We start from the raw sequence: 21213 nt of genomic DNA on the forward strand, positions 1-21213 counted from the left end.
GGACCACGGGCCAAAGACTGGGTGCGTCTGCCTCTGAGCTGCCTCCTTTCCATTCCCTCTTCTCCATCCTAACAGTCGCCTCCCTGTTTAGTGCTACTTTGTCCTGAACCCACTTGCAATCTTCCCTTTTCAAGAAGAGACTAGGCCTCAAACTCAGAATCACTGGCAGGTGAGCGTATCTAACAAGAAACGACTTGGTTTTATTTTTATGATATTATTTCCTAAAACTGAATGTCTATTTATGAAAAGTGATACTATTGATACTATTTTTTTCCTTTAAGGGCATTATAGAAGTATTTGATAGATAGACAGGACATATAGATATTGATACTAGTATTCTTTAAATAAATATTTAAATAAAAATAAATCAATTTAAAGAAAAAACATTAGGCAATTGTATACCAAAATACATGAAGATGTAAGTTAAAAACTAAAGTTATGAAATGTCATTTTAAAGCAACATTAGCCTCCTAATGTGATATAGGTTTTATAGTTTCTGTTTTCTTCTAAGCAATTTATTCACACTGGTGCTGTCTGTGTTCATGAAAAAATAAAAATAAAAGCCACTTTCTCTCTCCAATGGTTACCTTTGCCAATGAAACTATACACACTATTTCCTTGGCCTGACATCCGGCCCTTTACAGCATATTCTGATACTCCCTGGTATTCTCCTGCTGTTCCTTTATGCCTCCAGGCTACAGCCAAAAAGGAACTTTGTACTGACTCACCACACACTTTCTTATTTCTCTTTTTGCTTAGGTTGTCCCTCTGCCTAGCTCACCCTCCTTACTCCCTGACAAAGAAGTTTTTGCTATTTCTCTCGTCTCTGAAGTACTCCTAGGGCCTATCCACATTGCTCTTCAGCATTCATTATGCCTTACTTTCTTTTACAGCTGTGTATCAAAACCTCCTGGGAGACTTTTTAGATGACCGATGCTTTAGCCCCAGGCTTAGACACTGGTTTAGTGTATAGCCTGGGCCTTGGAGGATTTGAGATGCTCTCCAGGAGTCACTAGTGGGCAGCAAAGTTCAGGAACTATCGCTAGAGACGTATGATCTTCTCTCGGCCCCTGTTTTATACTGTTCAGCCTTTTACGTCTGTTCACCTTGGTACCGATGGAATGGCGGTGGGAAAACAATCAAGAATCCATTTCAGCATTCTGACCAGACCTGGGGCTGGGCTTGCTAAGTCTGACCCGGTCTTGCTCCAGCACAGCCCCGTCTCTAATGAATTCCCACCATGATTCTATCACTTTATTGTGCAGGTTATTGGAGATAGATCACCAGAAACAGGAAGGCAGCATATTCAGCCAGGCTTTGGACTGCTTCTGCAACTAGGAGATGTATCATGCAGGCTGTTCTAGGTTGTTACTTAGACATGTCTGGTGCCACAGGCATGGATGCTATGAACTCCTCCAATATTCACATGATACAACTCAAGTCTGTGTAAACTAAATGCCACCAATGAGGTGAATCGTTGTTTTCAACGTGGTGTCTTTCAGTATGACTGTGCCTAACACTTCCTGACACACACATGGGTGCAGTCTTTTCCTCAAAACAAACGAACAGTGAGTTTAAATGGGTAAAATCCTAGGTCATAGTAAAATCTAACCCCAGGCCCTGAGCTGTAATCAGAGACATGATTTAAGGGCCTAATACACCCAGCATGGTCAAGAGTTTCAAAATCTCTGCTGGAATTCAGCTTATCTTAGTGTGATTTAAAGGACACCATCGGCTCTATATTCTGTGAGTTCTTCCTTCTGACAGTTTACAGGTTTTGTTTTATACTCCATCTTTCTCAGTCTCCCAGAGGCTTAAATCAGTGAGAGATGACATGTCAAATTCTCCAAAAATATTATTAATGACAGGCCAATTTCTTAACTCACATGTATAACCAAGCCCATCTTTGAGAATATTTCAAATCAGTCTTTTTGCTCTCTTTGTTACTCTGCCTGTAGAAAAATGTCAGAAATTCTAGATTTCACGGAAAAACCATCATAATACAACCTGAGTTAGCCAAACTTAATGTCAGAGATACAAGTCATTTTCCTTTCATTAATTCTCACTAATAGCTTCTTCTTACCTCATTTTTCTTTTCTCCCACCTATGTCGCTTCCATTTTTTTTTTTTTAAAATCCAGGCTTTTAGGCACTTTTGTTCTCTCTTCCCTAGTGTTATCCATTCACAGCTTGCTCATTCTATTGTCTCCAGCTCAGCTTCTGGGGTGGCCTCTCACTAAGCATGTATCTATCTACCAAGGATGCTCTCATCCCTTCACTTCCTCCGTGACCTTGGCAATGCTTTGCACTGATGGCAGTGAAAACAATTTCCAGCACAGTAAGGCTACAGGCTTACACCACAATAGAAGCGGCATGCGTAGGGATCAGCCTAGGTCCCCGAAAAAAAAATTGAAAATGTTTTGTAGTACTATAAAATTTAGGAAGATGTTTTGTCCACTTTCCTTAGTGTTGTTGTAACTCTGTTCTGCTGTTACAACTGAGTTAGTTGCATTTCAAACTTGTAAATAACAGAGGATGCACTTTAAAAATGTTTTGTCTTAATGTCTCTAAAACATCGATAGATTGTTTTTAAAAAGTGGGGTTGTGGGTGAATGGTGCAAAGTGTGAGACAAAATAATGAGTACCTCTGCAGAGGCATACTGAGTCAGGGACATTGGAAATGGCCCGTACTCTTTATGCGCGGTTGACTCTGGACTAACGGATTCCTACACGCCCTCCCCCAAGCACCTTTATTCTTGCAGAACTTGAGCTGAGTCTGTTCTCCTACCCTCTGGAGGCTGGCATTTAGTGCCCTGGCTCCTCTGTGCTATTCCATTTGCTTCTTGGTTCTGCCCCACTTCACAGCTGTGCGACGACACCTAACACTTCCCGGCAGCAGATGCTGGGAGAAGCCGGTGCCAAAGCAGCCGAAGCTGTGAGAAATGCAGTCCCCAGCTGTCCTTCCTTCCCAGTCCCGGGGACAGGACGGGCTTAGATGTCACACAAGTGTGGTTGTTTTGTCACCTATAACAAGGCCTTTTTGGGAATTCATTGAGATAATACATATTAAAGGGCCTAATTATAGTAAACTCTCAATATATGGTCACTTGGACTATGCTGCCCCCTCTGAGTTAGGTTTGCAGGCTAAATAGGTGGGTAAGGAAGCTTGGGTGATTTCCATCTATTTCAAGAAAACCACATTCTTTAGGATAGGCAAACAGTACTTCTGTAACCCATTTGTTTGGAGAGAAGACAATGAAAGGTGTCTGTGGGATATATTATGACACTTCTCTCATTCATTCACTCAACAAGTATTTATTGAAAGGTGTCCAGGATACAGCATTGATGAAGCAAATTTCCTGTTCCTATGGAAGCTGAGACTAGCAGAGGAGACAAATACTAATAAGTGAACACACACACACACACACACACACACACACACACAGGCTCATGGATAATATGTCAGGGGTGGTAAGTGCTGTGAATAAAAACAAACTGGGATAAGAATGACGAAGAGTAGGGTGGGCGGGGGTAGGGGTGTGATTGCGTATCTCAGATGGTGGCAGAGAAAGCATCCTGATAATGTGCCATGTGTGTAGAGCCTTGTCTGGAGGCTTCAGAAATTGTTCTTCAGTAAAACAAGCACATCTGATGCAGGGGAACTCTTACTATACATGCCTCTAGGAGTAATCATTTTAACATACCCTCCTCCATATGGAAGAAATGATTCTCCACGATAATCATGAAATGGAGCAAACATAACTGCATGTATAAACTAAAATGTACACTCACCACCCTAGCTGGATTGGCTCAGTGGATAGAGTGTTGGCCTATGGACTGAAGGGTCCCAGGTTCGATTCCGGTCAAGGGCACATACCCAGGGTGCGGGCTCGATCCCCAGTAGGGGGCGTGCAGGAGGCAGCTAATCAATGATTCTCTCTCATTGATGTTTCTTCTCCCTTCCTCTCTGAAAATCAATAATAAAAAAAACAAAATTGTTCTGTTTTTTTTTAAAAAAATGTACACTCACTGAACAAAATTATATACTTGGAAATAGCTAACAGTTAAATCAAGAAAAACCACAAGTGGTCACAGAAAATGGCAGAATTAATGCAACTCAAGTTCTATTTAGTTTTACAATCACAGTGCTCTACTGTTTGTTCCAAATCTACTAGTTAAATGCAAACATACGTAGTACCACTGGTCTGGAGCCACCAGTTGTGCTGGAAGCAAGAGAAGGATCTGGAACCATTCAGTTTTTCTTTGTGAGTGGGTAAATGAGGCTATGTGTGACAGTCTGCATAGCTGGGACTTCCCAGAATTAACTTCTGTGTAGAATACAGCATTTATTCAATAATAATAATAACAACAATAATAATGGTGATGTGCTAATTTGGACCTTTCTTATACTATTAAAATTTAACAGTAATAAATATGCATATTGTGGGAGGAAAGAGTACTTCATTACTGACATTGTTTAGAAATACTGGTGTTTGCTGATAAGAAGCGGAACAACTCTTGGTTTCATGATAGCTCTAAATCCTCTATGTGCCTTTATTGCCTGCCCCACAGTAAGCTGCTACTACTGCCCCACCCTAGATATGCCACTGATGGGTTGAGCTGGGCGGCCCATTTCTCCCCATTTCTGGATCTAGCATGCTCCCGCTTCCAAATATGTTTCACACTCTCTTTCCTGGGCCTTTCAGACACTGGATACAACAGCCCATATTCTGGAAGTAAAGTGACCTGATATGGTTTCCGAGGTTCAACAGAAAAGCTTAGTTGACTCATGAGTCTGGCAGAAAAAGTCAAGAGCCATATGATTTCATTCACATGTGGGAATAAAACTGAAAGCAACAAATGAACAAACACGATAAAGAAAAACTCCATAGACACAGACAACTGTGAGATAGTTTCCAGAGGGAAGGAGGGTGGGGGTATAATAAAGGGTAAAGAGTGTCAAATATATGTTTATGGAAGGAGGTTTGAGTTTGGGTGGTAAATATCAATGCAATAATACAGGTGATATATCATAGAACTGTACACTTGAAACCTATGTCATTTTACTAACCAATGTTACCCCAATAAATTTAATAAAAAGTTTTTTTTTAAAGAAATGGAAGCCACTTAGGCTTCCTATTTATTAGAAAGAGACTTACATCACTTTTGAGAACAAACAACAAATATGGCAGAATACTTATGTGTCAGATGGCAAGCTACGCAGTGAATAGAAGTACACAAAGTTATGAGACATGGTCTTGGACCATAAGACATGTAGTCTTGGACACAGCTTATAAAAGGGAAAAAAATAGAGCAAATAAATCTCAAGATAAAAAGTTTATTTAAAAGGAGGGATTATTGTAATCAGAGGTGGTCGACTACTTGCATTAGTTCTTGACCTGGGTCTAGAAAGGATGCAATAGGAATGGACAAGTAAAAGGGAAGAGAAGGGGGAAAGTCTTAAGCAGAGACTACATCAGTGGCATAGAAAATGCAGAGTATGTGCCAAGACCATCAGTAGTGTATATGACATCCAGCATGAGCACTGAGATGCAAAATGAAAAATATTAGGAGAAGGCGGAGGCTATAGTTGGCCTTGAATTCCACCATGAAATATATTAGGAGAAGGAGAAGGAGGCCATGGTTGGCCTTGAATGCCAGGTTAAGGAATATGACTTAATCGATAGCTGAGAGTCACCAAATACTTTAAGCAAGGAAGTTACCAACTCAAAGTGGCATTTTGGGAAAATGAATCTGGTGGTACTCTGAAGGAAGGCCTGAGGTAGAGGAAGAAGGTGAAGAACAAGCAAATCTGAGGACAGGCATAAATTGATAGAAACCTAAACTGAGGGAATTCCCCTTCAAATAGAATGGGAATATAAGACCTTAGGTCAAAAATGATAAAATTAAAACTCAGAGTTTAATTTTTTTAAATATGGGGAATATGTGAAAAGGGCCTGGAGAAAATTGTCACATAACAGGCATCTAGAAAAATTCTCTTTACTTGTTCTTGTGCTGTTCTGAACTAAAGACGAAATGTTCTGAACTGAAGTTTCCAAAGAAACAGCACGGAGAAGTCAGAGGGGCAAAGCATTCTCTTTGAACCTTGGAGCTCAAATGTTAGTTTCTTCACAAAGGCCAGTGGAAGCTTTTCATCCTCAAAAACAAGCCAGCAAGGGAAAGAATCACTCATGTGATGTTCCAAGGAAATTCTGTCTAGTGGTTGGTCCTACCTGGGGCAGCCTGGCCTTGAGTTAGATGATACAATATGAAACCCTTGGACCCCTTTAAGATCTACTTTCTATTTCTAATTGTTTTTTAAAAAACATAAGGAGCTTCAAAAATAAATAACAAAAGAGGTATGCTTGAATCCTCTGAATGAGCTGTATTCGGGGCTGGATTTAATTTGGGATTTCTCCTGTGCTGACTTATTCACCACTCCTCTTTAAACAAAACTCCCTACAAGAAATCTTCAGTTCTCCAAAAGAATAAAAATTGCCAGTCCTTATTTTTGAGTTGCCTAAAGGGAGAAATGTGAGTTTAAGAGAATATACACAGTGCAATTCATCATTTTAAAGTATAGCCCATATTACAAATTTGATGTTTCAATTGTTCATTCTTTAAGTCACTCAAATAAAAAAAAATTCTATAATTAAAACATTTTGCATCAAAATCCTGTGCTATATACTTCTTTTTTCAGTAGATCTGAGCATTTTTACAAGGTTTCTCTTGGGTGTTTATCCATGAAAGCCCAGGTCCTAGGAGGTTTGGGCAGAATTCTGCCCCTCTGAGAAAGGGAGAGGAGAAAGCAGGTTGGATGTGCACTCTCCTTTTTTTTGAGTCAGTTTACCAAAATTCTTAAACTTCAAAATAGAGGGGGATGATGCATTTTGAAACCCATGGATGAAGTAATTGTCCCCAAATTCAAAATATGGTTACATTTTCTTAAACTAGAAATGTCAAATTCCACTGACCATTAAATGACCCCTTTCCTGGAAAAATTGAGATGGGGAGGGGAGAAGGAACAGGGCCCTTGAATACAGTATTGTGTCTGCAAGGTGGCAGCGAGGGAGGGGTTTCACCCTCTAAAATTAACACAATTTGCTACCTGATTCAGCTTCTATCAGGATGATTTTCTCACTTGTGAAAAAACAGAAAACCACACATCTTTCTAAACATCATGAATAATGGATTGAGATTTCTGAAAACTCCCCTTCCTTTTCTTCTACAATTTAAATCAAGCTGTTTCAAAGCCAACATACTACATGTTGATTGAAGACGGAAAAGGTTATAAATAGTAAAGGTTGAAATTTTTCCACAAAGGCAGGTAGATAAAAAAAAAGAAGAAGAATCCTTCTACTTTCACGGGCAAGATGTCCCCGGCAACTCATTATCAGCACTGTCCTCCTCCATCACAGAGCTGCTGTCTTGAAAGAACACAAGGAACAGAAATGGGCCGTGGCCGTGGCCTTGGCACCAGTGTGCCTGCCGCCACGCAGAACCCTCTGCATTTATGTCCTCCCTCCCCCAAACCAGGCATATGATGCTGTTTTCTTTAGGCCTAACTTGGCACAGGGAAGCTGTGTGTAGCTTGCGTTCTCAATACGGTCTCCCTCTGCTGCTGGGCACTGTGTAAAGGCTGCCTGCTCTGTGTACTTACATCTCTACACTGTAGGCTGAGTACCAATTCCCAGGCTGGAGCATCTTTCATCTTGCTTTAAATTCTTCCGAGTTTCATTTGAAACGCCTGTCAATGAAAGGTATCAGGAATTAAATTACGTGTCAGAAAAGCGAGACCTTTACAGAAAAAAGCCACCAAGGATATGAAAAGGGCACTTCAGTCTGGGGTGATGGGAAGAGGTGCTTCATGGATGAGGTGGAGAAGACTTAATAATAAGTGTTTGATAATTTCTAAATGACTCTCTGAGATTTGTATCATCTGATCTTCAGAAGAGCCACACAAGGCTCTTCCATCTCTCAGGGAGGTCCCAATAACTTCCATGCAACTAATATTTATTGAGCACCTAATATGTACCAGTGCTGGTATACCCACAATAGTCAAGACTCTGCTCCCACAGAGCTCAGGGTGGAAACTGGGAGAAAGATAATAAAAACAAACAGATAAATTATCAAGGTAACTAAAGACAGTGAGAGAAGCCATGAAGAAAACCCATCAGGGTAATATGTTAGAGAGTGACCAAGCGTGGGAAGGCTGCTCTTAGTGGTGGCATTTGAGATGAGAACTAAAAGTGAGTAGAAAGCCATGGGGTGATCTGTGGGAGGGACATATCCAGCAGAAGGAAGTGCAAATACAGCAGCTTTGAAGCAGGAATATGCGTGGCATGTTCTACAGACAGAAAGAAGGGCAACATGCCTGATGGGAGCTGAGGTACAGAATGGTAAGGCAAAGAAGATGGAGGAGGAGGAAATGGGGCTCATAATTGTTGAATGTTTACAATGAGCCAGGCCTTGAGCCAAGTTCACAGTCATAGGTGGCACGGCTGGGACTGCAACCAGGTTCTCTGACTCCAAATCCTTTCGTTTATACCAATACCACGCTGCCTGGCCCACACCTTGCCATCTGGAAAGCCAGCTTTGGTTCAGTCAGGTGGAAACAGGGGAAAGAGAAGGAACATTGATATTCAGAATCCTATATAGGTTCCTTTTTACCTGCCGGCCTATTTCCTGAGTGATTTTTATATGCGGGGCATATGTTGACCTCCTTTTTTAAAAACTGGAATTTCTCTCATGCTAAGTAATATTGGCCTCTGAGCCAGAGAATCAGCTGATGGATTCTATACTCTGGGGTAAACTGAAGCACGACCGATAGAATATAATTATCAGATGTAACTGAAAAGGCGACTGAAAAAGAAAAAGATAAAACATATTGAATGTCTCCAGGAAATGAATCCAAGTAAATCTCGATCTGTGTTACAGGAGATTGCAATATAAGTTCCTTCCTCCCGCCCTCCTTTAAGTAAGTTTGAATACTCTCTCTCACTGCTTTCACATGAACTCAAATTGCTTTAGAAACCTGTCATATTGAATTAGCCAAAGCAGATAGTAATTCAGAGGTGTGCCAATGTGGCATTATTGAAAATTGCTGGTTGGAAGGCTTCCTTGCAGCATTATTCAGGAACAATAACTCACTTTCGTCACCGTGTGTCAGTAGGAGCAAATGATGAGCTTTGCATGGTTTGTGAATTAAACTTCCTTAAAAGTCCATCATAAAAGATGAGAAGTACACAGAGAACACCTGCATTCATCAACAAGAGCACAGGGGAACGAGAGCACACTTATGCGTCGGCCCCACTCTGTAGTCACTTGGTGTGAAATACACCAGACACACTGACCCTGAGGCAGTCCAGCAGAACAGTCGGGCTTCAGAAGATTCTTGACCTTGACATCAGAGGCAAGCTCAAAGGCCGTGCGAATTAGGAATAAACAGCAGAGACATTTAAAGCAAAATAGCTCTTCCTTGTGATATTAATGATCCAGCAGCTCCTCAGAGAAGCCTTCCACCACACCCTGCTTCATCACTCCCTGTCACGTTACTCTCATACTTTCTTTTTCTTTATAAGACTTGGTTCATCTCAGTACTTGCTTGGCTACTTCTATCCCTCCCACTCAAGAACGTCATCTCCATGAGAAGTAGATCTTAACCATCTTCCTCTGCCCTAGGAACAATACCTGGACCATAGTAGACACTCAATAAATAGTTATTAAAGGACTTTTGAATTCACAAACATTTTATTTTACTAGAGCAGAGGCTATTCTATAACCATATTGTTTTATAGACTGTAAGAGTCCTATGCAAGCTAGAGTCCAGGAAGTCACCATGAACTGTTCATCTTCGGGTCTGCTGCCCAGAGGCCCGCTTTATGTCTAATTGTTACTTGGTTGGTGGAGGGAATTTTAGTGGAGGAATAGCTGTGGAGCTGTTGTGGGTCTTTGCACCAATGTAAGCATGCTCCTTAGTGGGCTCAAGAAAAACGTTATCCCAAACCATCGACAAAACCAAAAGACAGCCTACTGAGTGGGAGAGGATGTTTGCAAATAATAATCTGATAAAGGGTTAATATCCAAAATATATAAGGAATTCCTATAACTTAACAACAAAAAACAAGCAACCCAATTAAAAAATGGGCAGAGGATCTGAATAGACATTTTTCTAAACAGGACATACAAATGGTCAACAGATATATGAAGAGGCTTACCATCAGAGAAATGCAAATCAATTGAAAATTGGTACAGCCAATATGGAAAATAGTATGGGGAATTCATCAAAAAACTAAAAATAGAGCTACCATTCATGACAGCAATTCCACTTCTGGGTGGTATTTATCCAAAGAAAACAAAAATACTGATTCAAAAAGACATATGGCCCCTTATATTCATCGCAGCATTATTCACAAAAGCCAAGATATGGAAGCAACCCTAGGTGTCCACTGATAGATGACTGGATAAAGAAAAGATGGTACATATATACAATATTATTATTCAGTAATAAAAAATCTTGTTATTTGCAATAACATGGATGAACGTAGATATTATGCTAAGTGAAATAAGTCAGACAAAAAAAAGATAAATATTGTATGATCTCACATGTGGAATGTAAAAAATGATGAATAAACAAAATAGAAACAGATCCAAAGATAAGAAAACAATCTGATGGTAGTCAAAGTGGAAGGGGAGATGGGTAAAATAAAAACATCAAAAATTTAAAAATAGGGTGAGGTAAGCAATAAAAATAATAATAACTAGAGGCCCAGTACATGAAATTTGTGCACAGGTAGAGTCCCTACGCCTGGCCGGCGATTAGGGCCCATCTGTGGGGCAATTGGTGGGGTGATAGGAGAGCCCCCGCTGGCACCTGCCTTGGCTGGCCTGGGGCCTGCAGGCTGGGGGCATCTCCTGCATTGAGCGTCTGCCCCCTGGTGGTTAGTGCATGTGATAGCGACCAGTCGTTCCACTGGTTGTTTGGTCAATTTGCATATTAGGCTTTTATTATATAGGATTTTTTAAAAAGTGTTATCCGATTCCTGAAAACCTACTTCTTGATTTATACAGTGAAATTCTTAGATTACCTCTATGACTTATCTCAAAAAGTCTAATATTTTCTTGCAGCTTTTTATTTTGAAAAATTTGAAGTCTAAGTCTACAGAAAAGGTGCAAAAATTGCACAGTGAACATTCCGATTAACCAACTGTTAATCTTCTGTCACATTTGCTTTCCCTCTCCATGTACATGCATCTATGGCATATGTTTAAATGTGAGCACATATGTTTATGCATCTGTGTATATGTATGTGCATGTGTACTATGTACATGTATATATCTGTGTTTATATGGGCATTATATGTGCAAGTGAGTATATGTGCATGTATATATACTTTGGCTTAAACTGAGAGTTAGTTGCAGATATTGATGTATTTCATCCCTAAATATCTCAAGAAGATTATTCCCTCATATTATAATTATCATATTCAGAAAATTTAATATTTAGACGTATACTATATTCTAATACAAAGTTGGTTTTCAAATTTCCTTAAGTATATCCAAGTGTCCTTTATAATTTATTTTTTATCCAGGGTCCAATTAAGGACCATACATTACATTTAACTAGAGGCCCAGTGCACAAAATTCATACATGGGTAGGGTCCCTAGGCCTGGCTGGTGATCAGGGCCGATCTGTGGGGCAACTGGCAGGGTGATGGGGGGAGGGCACCCACTTTGGTCAGCCTGGTGCTGCCTGTTCACTGGCCCCACCTGCCGCCACCACCACTGATTGCCTCCCTCTGCGGGGCTACTGTCAGCATGGGGCCTGTGGGCTGGGGGCAGCTCCTGTGTTGAGCATCTGCCCCCTGGTGGTCAGTGCATGTCATAGCGACCGGTTGTTCTGTCGTTCGGTCAATTTGCATATTAGGCTTTTATTATATAGGATTGTCATATCTTTTTAGTTTCCTTTTGTTTAGAATGGTTCCCCAGACATGGTCTTTTGGGCTATGTTTGTTTTTATTTGTTTTGGTCTTTTATGACATAGAGATTTTTATAGAGTCCAGTTGTTTTACAGAATTTCCCTTCATTTTAATTGGCTTGATTATCTCCTAACTATATCTGATTAAAGTCTCACATTTAAAGTACCTAACATGACCAATATAAAGTGAATGTGAAATAACTCATATTTCCTAAAGGAATTTTCAGGCTGAAATGCCAAAACAATGAAGAATAAAACACTTCTGGTATATGTTTCAGATAGCACTTGATAAGACCTTTTCTGAATTGGTTAAAATCTTCATAATACAATTAAGTTAGTGCTTCCCACATGTTAGTCACTCACAGACTCCCTTCAAGAATTTTGTTGCATCCAAATTCTGCTGGTATTAACATTAATGCAATCATTTAATTCAATTGACTTATTTAAATTATTTCTTAACCTAAGAAATAATATTTATATTAGTGGTTTTGCTACGCTTAGTGTATATTTCTAATGCCTATCAAAGTACACATAAATATCAAAAAATATTTGTGTATATCTAAAACTGCCTCCCATACCATAATGGAGTACTTAGGGAAACTCTGAGTAGAGTGTAATCAAATTGGTGTGTGTATGTGTGTGTGTGTGTGTGCATGTGTGTGTGTTTATGTGCATGTAGATAGAGTTGGCAGAAAAGCCTGCCTTTTCAAGAACTAAGGGAACAAGAAGGTGCCATGGTTGGCAGGCCAAGCTGGGGATAGCATCCAAACAAATGACAAGACCTGCAGCTCCTGAGAGACCGAGCATCTATCTATAGTCCCCTGATGTCAGATTGATTGCTTCTCCATTCATTTCCCAAACCCTTAACCAGCAAGACTGAAAACGAGGCTCAGGAAAAGGCTTGTCAGGCAAACTCTGACACTGATGGAAGATCACTCTTTATGGCTGTAAAATATGCATACTGGATCATAGGATTCCTGATCTTTCACACCCTCTACATTTCCCAGGAGGAGATAGAGGTCCAGAAACAGTAAGCGAGTTGTCCAAGATCACACTGCCAGTTGGTGGCAAACCAGGAACTCCATCCACAACTTCAGATACTTAGACCAGTTCATTCCAATCCCCATGCTGAGGCCTGAGCCTATATAGCTATTTATACATAAAACCATATCTATATCTATATATATCTATATCTATATCTATATGTATATACACACACACACACCATATACACATATAAAACCATATTTACACACACTCACATATAACCACATACATTTATAAACCACGCATATACACACACACACACATATAAAAAAAACCCCATTCTGGCTTCCTGAGTCCATCCTAACTTCTCTATCAACCACAAATGTGTCCAAGCCTTGTCATCTTTGTTAGTCACCAAACGGCCATCTTTCTGTGTCCCTGCATGAACTGCACAGCCTGCACTCAAATGTTTTTAGTAACTCTGATCACCCCGAATTCTACCCATGTGTGATCATACTATAAAAAGTCAGATTTAGATAACACAGCTCAGGGCTGGGCCTCCTTTTCCCCTCCTTTCTACCTCAGGTCAAACCCTTGTGGAATAGAAGGCTGGCCCAGGGATGGATTGAAAAACACCCCACACCTGGACTGGTAAATATCCAGCCATTCATTGGCTCAAGACTCTCCCCTCTCTTTCATCCCCACACCTAATTGGTTACTAAGGTCTATGGCATCAGTCAACTGAGCATCTCTCTCCATCCTTGATTCTCCTTCCTGGCTGATATGCCTTGGTGCAGGCCCTATTTTCCTCCCCAACACTGTTAGAAGAACTCCTTCCTGTAGCCCTGTGCACTGCCTGCCCACCTAGCTACCCTCTGCACTAATGGCTCTCAGAGGTTGGTCCGGGGTCTCCTGGAGGTCCCTGAAACCTGTACAATGAATCCATGAGGATGAGACTATACCTATAATATTGTAGACATGATTTGACTATAGACATAATATAGACAGTTCCCATAGTATTACATCATAATGCTAAACATATGAGTTGCCTTTTCTACTCTTATTTTATCACAAGTGTACAGCGGAGTTTTCCAAAGTCTTTCTAACATGGGATTTCACAAGAGAGTGAATGCAGAAGCAGACATGAGAATGAGACGGTCTTCTATTAAGCCGGACACCAAAGAGATGTGCAAAAATGTAAAATGATGTCACTCTTCTCACTGAATTATTGTTTTGGAAAATAAATTATTTTTCATAAAAATGTGCTTTTATGTTAACACATAATGGGTTTATTGTGATTTTTAATGAATTGGTAAACATGTTTTTAATTTCTGTTTTAATTTTTAATATGGTAAATATGAATAATATAGCCCACATAAACCAAAAACTCTTTGGGATCCTCAATAATTGTTGAGCATCTAGAAGGTTTCTGACACCAGAAAGTTTGAGAACCACTGCTTCAGTTTTCTTAAAGCAAACTCATTTTATCGTGTTACTCCTCCATTTATAAACCACTGCTGTCCAGAGGATAAAGAGCCTAATATTTAGCAAGGCCATCCATTGCAGCTTTATCTCTTCACAGGGGTCATCACCCACCTACTACCTGACTACTCACCCCAATATACCCTGTGTCTCATCCAGCCACCCCCAGCATAGGTTGCCTAAGCCAACTGCATTGGTTTTGTATTGTGTTGACTTAGTTCCATTTGACCAGGTTTCCTGGAATTCCCTTACCTGTGGGAGGGAGGCATATCTGTGGAAAACTGTGGGGTCAAGTTAAGGTTGGCCACAATAGAAATCTGCGTGAAATTTGGAAGCAGAAGTGAAGCCTCAGCATTGTACATGAAAGGCACTGTCGCAGCTCCTACATGTTATCTCTGATCGTCTAACTTACCTAGTTTGTGAGGGCAGAGGTGGACTCACATCTCCCCAGCTCCCACCGGCTTCCACCCTTAGTTCCTGAGTGTGTGTGTGCAGCTCCTGGGTGAAGAGCACCAGCCTCTTCTATAGACACAGGTTTCAGTTCATCCTCCCAGGTGCCAGTGTGTCCTTGTTTCCTCTCACATTAGCCCTATGGGCAACCTCAGGTCCACCACCAGCAGCAGAGGCGATGCCTTTTGCCAACCTCCTCATCAGCTCCCTTCATGATCCTTGCTTGGTGATTTTTCTCTGCTCCTCCACCTGAGCCCTGCCAGACCTCTGCAGCTCAAGCTGTCCCCACAACTCTGCAAGGTCTGATCCCTACAGTAAATGCATTATTCCACATCATTCATAACAAGCCCGCTTCCCTGTTCACAACCTAATTCATACCAAGTCTCCAGGGGTCTTTCCCCTCCTAATGGAATACCTATTTTATTTTAGTTTTAAGAGAAAGGGGGGGGGAGAGAGAGAGAGAGAGAGAGAGAGAGAGAGAGAGAGACATTGATTTGTTGTTCTACTTATTTATGAATTCATAGATTGATTCTTGTACGTGCTCTGAATGGGGATTAACCTGAAATCTTGGTGTATCAGGACAATGCTCTAACAAACTGAGCAACCTAATCAGGGTTGGGATATAAATTTTATCTTTCCTAAATCAACCCAGGGTCTCAAAAGCCCTTTAAAACCATTATCACAAACTCACAATCCAGGTGGATATGACCCTTGTCTTCTTTGTGTCCACGCTGTGCGTAGCACATACATGTAGCTCTCCACCTGTAATGCCTTTTCCACAGATACAGCTCCCTCCTATGTCTGAAAACTCTCTGAGATCAGAGACAGGATCTCATAATCTATATCTCCGTATCCCCATTCTCTGGAACAAATGCCTGCTTGTTAAAGGACCTGAACACAGGGGAGGCAGAATACGTGCGGCACTGTGGATTTCTAAGTGTCAGACATGGGGAAAGAGGGTGGATGAGAAAGGGTGGGGTTGAAAAATTCCATTTTTCTAAGCTGGAGGGTCTGCATAGAGCCTACAGTTTTTAAAGTCTACTGGGCATAAGACTTACTAGGAAGCTTGTTAAAGTGCAGATTCCTAGTGCCACAGCTATTCTGTGAATATGGGGTATGTCAGAAATTCTGATTTAGCTGGTTTTGGGCAGAGCCTAGAACTCTTCAGTTTAACAAGACACAGTATTCTGATGAAGGGGATCCTGGAAACACACCTTATGAACCATGAGCACAAAGAATATCATGGAAGAAGGGCTGCTTAGGGTAGTGACTTTTAACTGGGCTGTTCTGAATCCCTTGGTAGAGGGAGATAGGGAAAGCAAGGAAGACTTGATAAAAATGCAGTGTCCCGGGTCCCACCCAAATCTTCAGAATCTGAGATGCTTTGAGAGTGGTGGGTGTCCAGTGGGCTGAGGGTCAGGAAACTTGACTCCTCTGGTTTAACTGCTTCATCAAAAGAACCCGGGGCAGGGGCATTAACTTCCTATCTTCATCTGATCATCTAAACTCACCCCCGAACCTTCCATCTACAAAGCAGAGCCCACATGGTGGCCCTGAATGTAAATGATGAACATAGTCAAGGAAAGGCCCTTTAGGGGGTCATATAAAAAGATCCTAAATGTTTGGAAAAATACTGAATTGACAAACTAACAACTGATTCATAGAAAGGACAAAAAGCTGGATGATAAGCATCCCTCCTAATTTTTCCAGAGAGTTTAACCATCTCCACTGTGCCAATGGATCCCTCTCCAGTTGTTCCCTCATATAATCCAGAGCTGCACCACCCCATTCAGTAACTGCTAGGCACATGTCCCTACTGAGCGCTGGAAATGGGGCCAGTGACACTGAGGAGCTAAATGTTTAACTTTGTGAATAAATTTAAATTTAAATCTAAAAACGAATACTCGATTTAGTAACTGGAAAATGTTTACGTATAGTTGAAACAACTTGGCTAAGTAAGTCTGCTTTTTCAACTGTAAATTTTATGAATTCTTAATACAGGTCAAGTGTTTCTGGTGAAAATTCAGCCCTCTGTTCCGTGTGCTGTCAGTATAAAACACACACTGGATTAGAAAGACACAGATGAGAAAATAATTCAATAAATTTCAATTTGACTATATGTTAAAGTGATAATCTTGGATATGTGGGGTTAAGTAAAATATATTACTAAAATTAATTTCATCTTTCTCATTATACATGTCTCACATGGCTATTGGAAATTTTTAAATTACACGAGTAGCTAGCATTGCATTTCTACTGGAAAGTTCTACTGAAGAACGTGTAGAAAGTGACTATCAAATGTTGTCACTAAATATTTTGAAATCATCTTGGAATGTTACTGAATGGAGGGAAATGAGGGCCCGTCAGAGGACTATGGGCAGATTCCAAGGACACACTCAATTTGGAAATGCAATCTTTCCAGGGTCTCATCCCTTCCCTCCTCCACCCACTATGGAGCAGCCTTCAGGGCAGCTGGTGAGCCCCTTCCAAAAACTAGCCTTAGGATTTTCAAGTCCCAGGCTGGTACTTGCACACTTTGATCACCCTCTTCATTCAGCAGCCTTACTCCAACGACTTTGGCTTATTTAAAACCACCCGACCCACTCCAAACCACTTGAGAATTGACATTGATGAGAATATTCAAAACATTTCACTGTGGCCTCTGAAAAAAGACCCAGTGCTATTTTGAATAAAGGCAACAGCATCCCTCTCTCCAAAGGGGCCAGTTTTGAAGCCAGCCACACTCTGTAGGTAGAATTCTGGCATGTTTGTCACATAAATTATCACACAGAAAATGGCATTCTTTTATAATCCCTTCTATGGGTCTCATCTATCTGAAAGCTGCTTTGGTTGTAATTGCCATGTTATCAGGTGTTGACTTGCACATTGAAACAGAGGTTTTTAACTCAGGGTCCATAGTCCCCCAGTGTGTCCATGGCTAGAATGCAGGGGATCCACAACTGTAAAGTGTATTTTCTGATTTTTTTCCATTGATCTCCACAGGGAATCTGAGCCCTAGCTGGTTTGGCTCAGTGTATAGAGTGTCAGTCAGTCTGCAAACAAAAGGGTCCTGGGTTTGATTCCGGTCAAGGGCACATACCTTGGTTGCAGGCTCCTCCCTGGCCCGGGCCCTGGTCAGGGCTTGTGCGGGAGGCATCCAATCAATGCGTTTCTTTCACATCCATGTTTCTCTCTGTCTTTCCCTCTCTCTTCTACTCTCCCTAAACATCAATGGAAAAATATCCTCAGGTGAGATTAACAACAACAACAAAAAACAGGGGGTGGTGGTGGTGGGGGGGGTGAAATCTGACATTTCCTTTCATTTTAAAGGCAAGCAACAGGTTACACTATTATCAGTACCTATCATGTCACCAATAAAACTCACCGCTTTTTAAAAAGATGACAACACAGTTGTTCCAGAAATCCTGAAATATCATTTATACACATCATGACTTTAAGAGCATTAGAATTCATTCTTCTGACTATAGATGCTCACAATACACAGAGGCAACTATTGGTCACCTTCTCATCTGGTCACAAAGGGGGCAGCTGCATCTCCTCACTGTGACCCCCACATCTAGTGCTTTACGGTCTTCCCTGCCTGCACTTGTCTATTCTTTATGGATTCATGAAAAGAAGTCAGCCATTTAAATTATTTGTTGCAGTTTTGCAAAACTGAACAATACTAATGAGAATTTTTAATTCTCCTAAGTTATCATTGTCTTTTGAAATGTGAGAGGCATGTGGGCTACAAGTCTGCACCAGGGAAGTTCAAACACATCGGATGGGTAAGTTAATTACTGAAGTGTGTTATTTAAAGTAAATTCTAAAAATATTTTTGACAGATTGGGCAGAGATGTAGGTCATGCAAAATATTGTAAGTTCTGTGAGAATCAGTGTGTTCGTGTATTTTTTTGTTTTTGTAATCCTATGTACTTACAAAAATATAGGATCCTATATACTTTACATCTAAAAATATTTTGACATTGAATGTAAACAAATTTTTTTCCCCAAATATATTTTATTGATTTTTTACAGAGAGGAAGGGAGAGGGATAGAGAGTTAGAAACATCGATGAGAAAGAAACATCGATCAGCTGCTCCTGCAAACCCCTACTGGAGATGTGCCTGCAACCAAGGTACATGCCCTTGACCAGAATCGAACCTGGGCCCCTTCAGTCCGCAGGCCAACGCTCTATCCACTGAGCCAAACCGGGCAGGGCGTAAACAAATTTTTTAAAAATAAGAAGGGGTACATAGGTTTCTCTAGACTTCTGAAAGGAAAAGCAGTTAAATAAAATCTGCCCTAGGTATTACATGACTAATCTGGAACCCTGACTAGCCATGTGTTTTTAGCTAGAGATGCCTGCTGCACGTGGAATCTGCAAATGTTACCTCTCACTGGTCACAGTCATGCTCACACTTCCCACTCCACCCACAACTGAGTAGAAAGAAGGCTTCTCTGTATTCCTCCTCTGTTGTCAGTACACACACACAAAGGTAGAGAAAAGAACATGAGTTTTTTTAAAAGTCATGGTGCACAATTTCATATGCAAAAGCCCTTGAAGTTGACGATGACTTAGAGGGTTTGAAACTTGAAAAGCAAACAGTCATTTCCTAGTAACTTAATAAATTACCACCAATTTTTCTAGAAACCAGCTGACTCTCCCAGCTTCAGTATGAAAAGTGAACTCACATCTTACCTGTTATTATTACTGAAGCTATTTTCCTCTGTCAGTTGACTACAATATGCATGTAGATTTAGAAACACCACAGCACCTACCACCTTAAAAAGCAAGCTATGCACGGTTACATATCAGGCGAGGCAGAAGAAAGTGATGCATACTGGAGGCCCGTATTTCTCAGCACTGTTGTCCCAACATTTAGAAACATCCCGGCATAAAAACAGGGCTGTCGCTTTTAGAAATTTTGTTCTGGGTTTTTTTAAACACCAAAAACAAGATTCAGCCCACAATTTAATATTGTCAATACATGTTCTTCATTATACAACTGGCACGCCAACCGTTACCTAAGCACTTCAGATTCTTCAAATCCCACACCCACACGTTCTGAACTCGTCTGCACCCAGATATGAATAAAGATGAATAGCATCTTGAGGAAACAGCTTCTCCATTCTCAAATGGCAAAGCCATGGAGCAAATGCCTCGTGGAGTCTGTATGATTTCTTAGACGGATGAGAAAGAAACCTAAAACCACCATGCTTTCGGAAAAATCTCATTTCTTATGCACCCTGCCTATCGGGGGTTTGAAATGAAAAGGTGCCTCAGAAGTCCTTTCCAATATTGAGGTGCTATGATTCTCCTATAAATAAAATACTTTTTTATTTGCTAAACTTAAGTTTTGGTAAGTCAGCAGACCAACTCAGCCAGCATTATTTGCTTGCATGCTGGGTAAACAGGAAACCATGCTGACTGTATTTATTTTACTATCATTACGTCTCCGTGGGATGAGCTGCTAAAAAAGTGCAAGCTGTTAAAAGCTTGATTTTACATATGTATATTTATTTACATATATGTACATATTATACATGTACATACATATGCATACATTACATATATAATTTACACACACACACACACACACACTATACTTAAAATAATTATTTCCCTTCATTTCAAACCATGATTTCAGGAAATCCCTAACACTTGATTGGTTTTCCAAATGTTTGTTCATAAATTGGATGTTTTCACTCCATTTATTAGTATTCATTCATTCATTCATTCATTCAACAAGTAGCTACTGAGTGCCTATTATGTAAAAGGCTGGTGGTGAAAAATCAGGTATAGTGGTACAAAACAGGCACATTTTAGTTCAAAAAGACGTTTCACAAGGTGGCTAGGAACCCAATCTAACCTATAGTAACTCCTGTCTCAGTCAGCCTAGGCTGCCATAACAGAATACTATAGATTGGGTAGAACAGGAATTTATTTCTCACAGTTCTTAAGACTGGAAGTCCAAGATCAAGGTGCCAGCAAGAGCAATCTAGTCAGGACAGTCTCCTCAGGTTGCAGATGGCCATGTTCTTGCTGTTTCCTCAGATGGCCTTTCCTCGTGTTTGTAGGTAGAAAGAGAGGAAGCAAGCTCTTTGGTCTCTTCTTATCAGGGCACTAATACCATCAGGAGGTCCCCACCCTCATGAACTCATTTAAACCTAATTACTTTTCAAAGGCCCCTCCTTCAAATACCATCACATTAGGAGTTAGGGCTCTAACACTTCCTTAATAACAAAAGTGCTATTTCACCTATAATGTTAATTCAATAGACCTACATGTTTCCAATTCATCTCAGAATAGTGGGAC

The 21213-nt window shown here is 40.6% G+C and overlaps 1 protein-coding gene across 5 annotated transcripts in view; it reads right to left on the reverse strand.

Annotated features, from left to right (window-relative positions):
• LRRC3B (leucine rich repeat containing 3B) overlaps nt 1-21213 on the reverse strand; it is an 85211-nt gene that overhangs the window by 50829 nt on the left and 13169 nt on the right. For 2 of the 5 annotated variants that reach the window (XM_006753348.2, XM_006753349.2), the window contains exon 2: nt 7660-7746. The exons of 2 other annotated variants lie outside the window; for them this stretch is intronic. The gene's annotated coding sequence lies outside the window, so the exon portion shown is untranslated. Of the gene's footprint in view, nt 1-7655; nt 7747-21213 lie in introns of all 5 variants that reach the window. One more of the 5 variants, XR_001513394.1, reaches the window with a different exon arrangement.

The sequence above is a fragment of the Myotis davidii genome, unplaced genomic scaffold, assembly GCF_000327345.1.
Source record: "Myotis davidii unplaced genomic scaffold, ASM32734v1 scaffold1910, whole genome shotgun sequence".
Lineage (NCBI taxonomy): Eukaryota > Metazoa > Chordata > Mammalia > Chiroptera > Vespertilionidae > Myotis > Myotis davidii.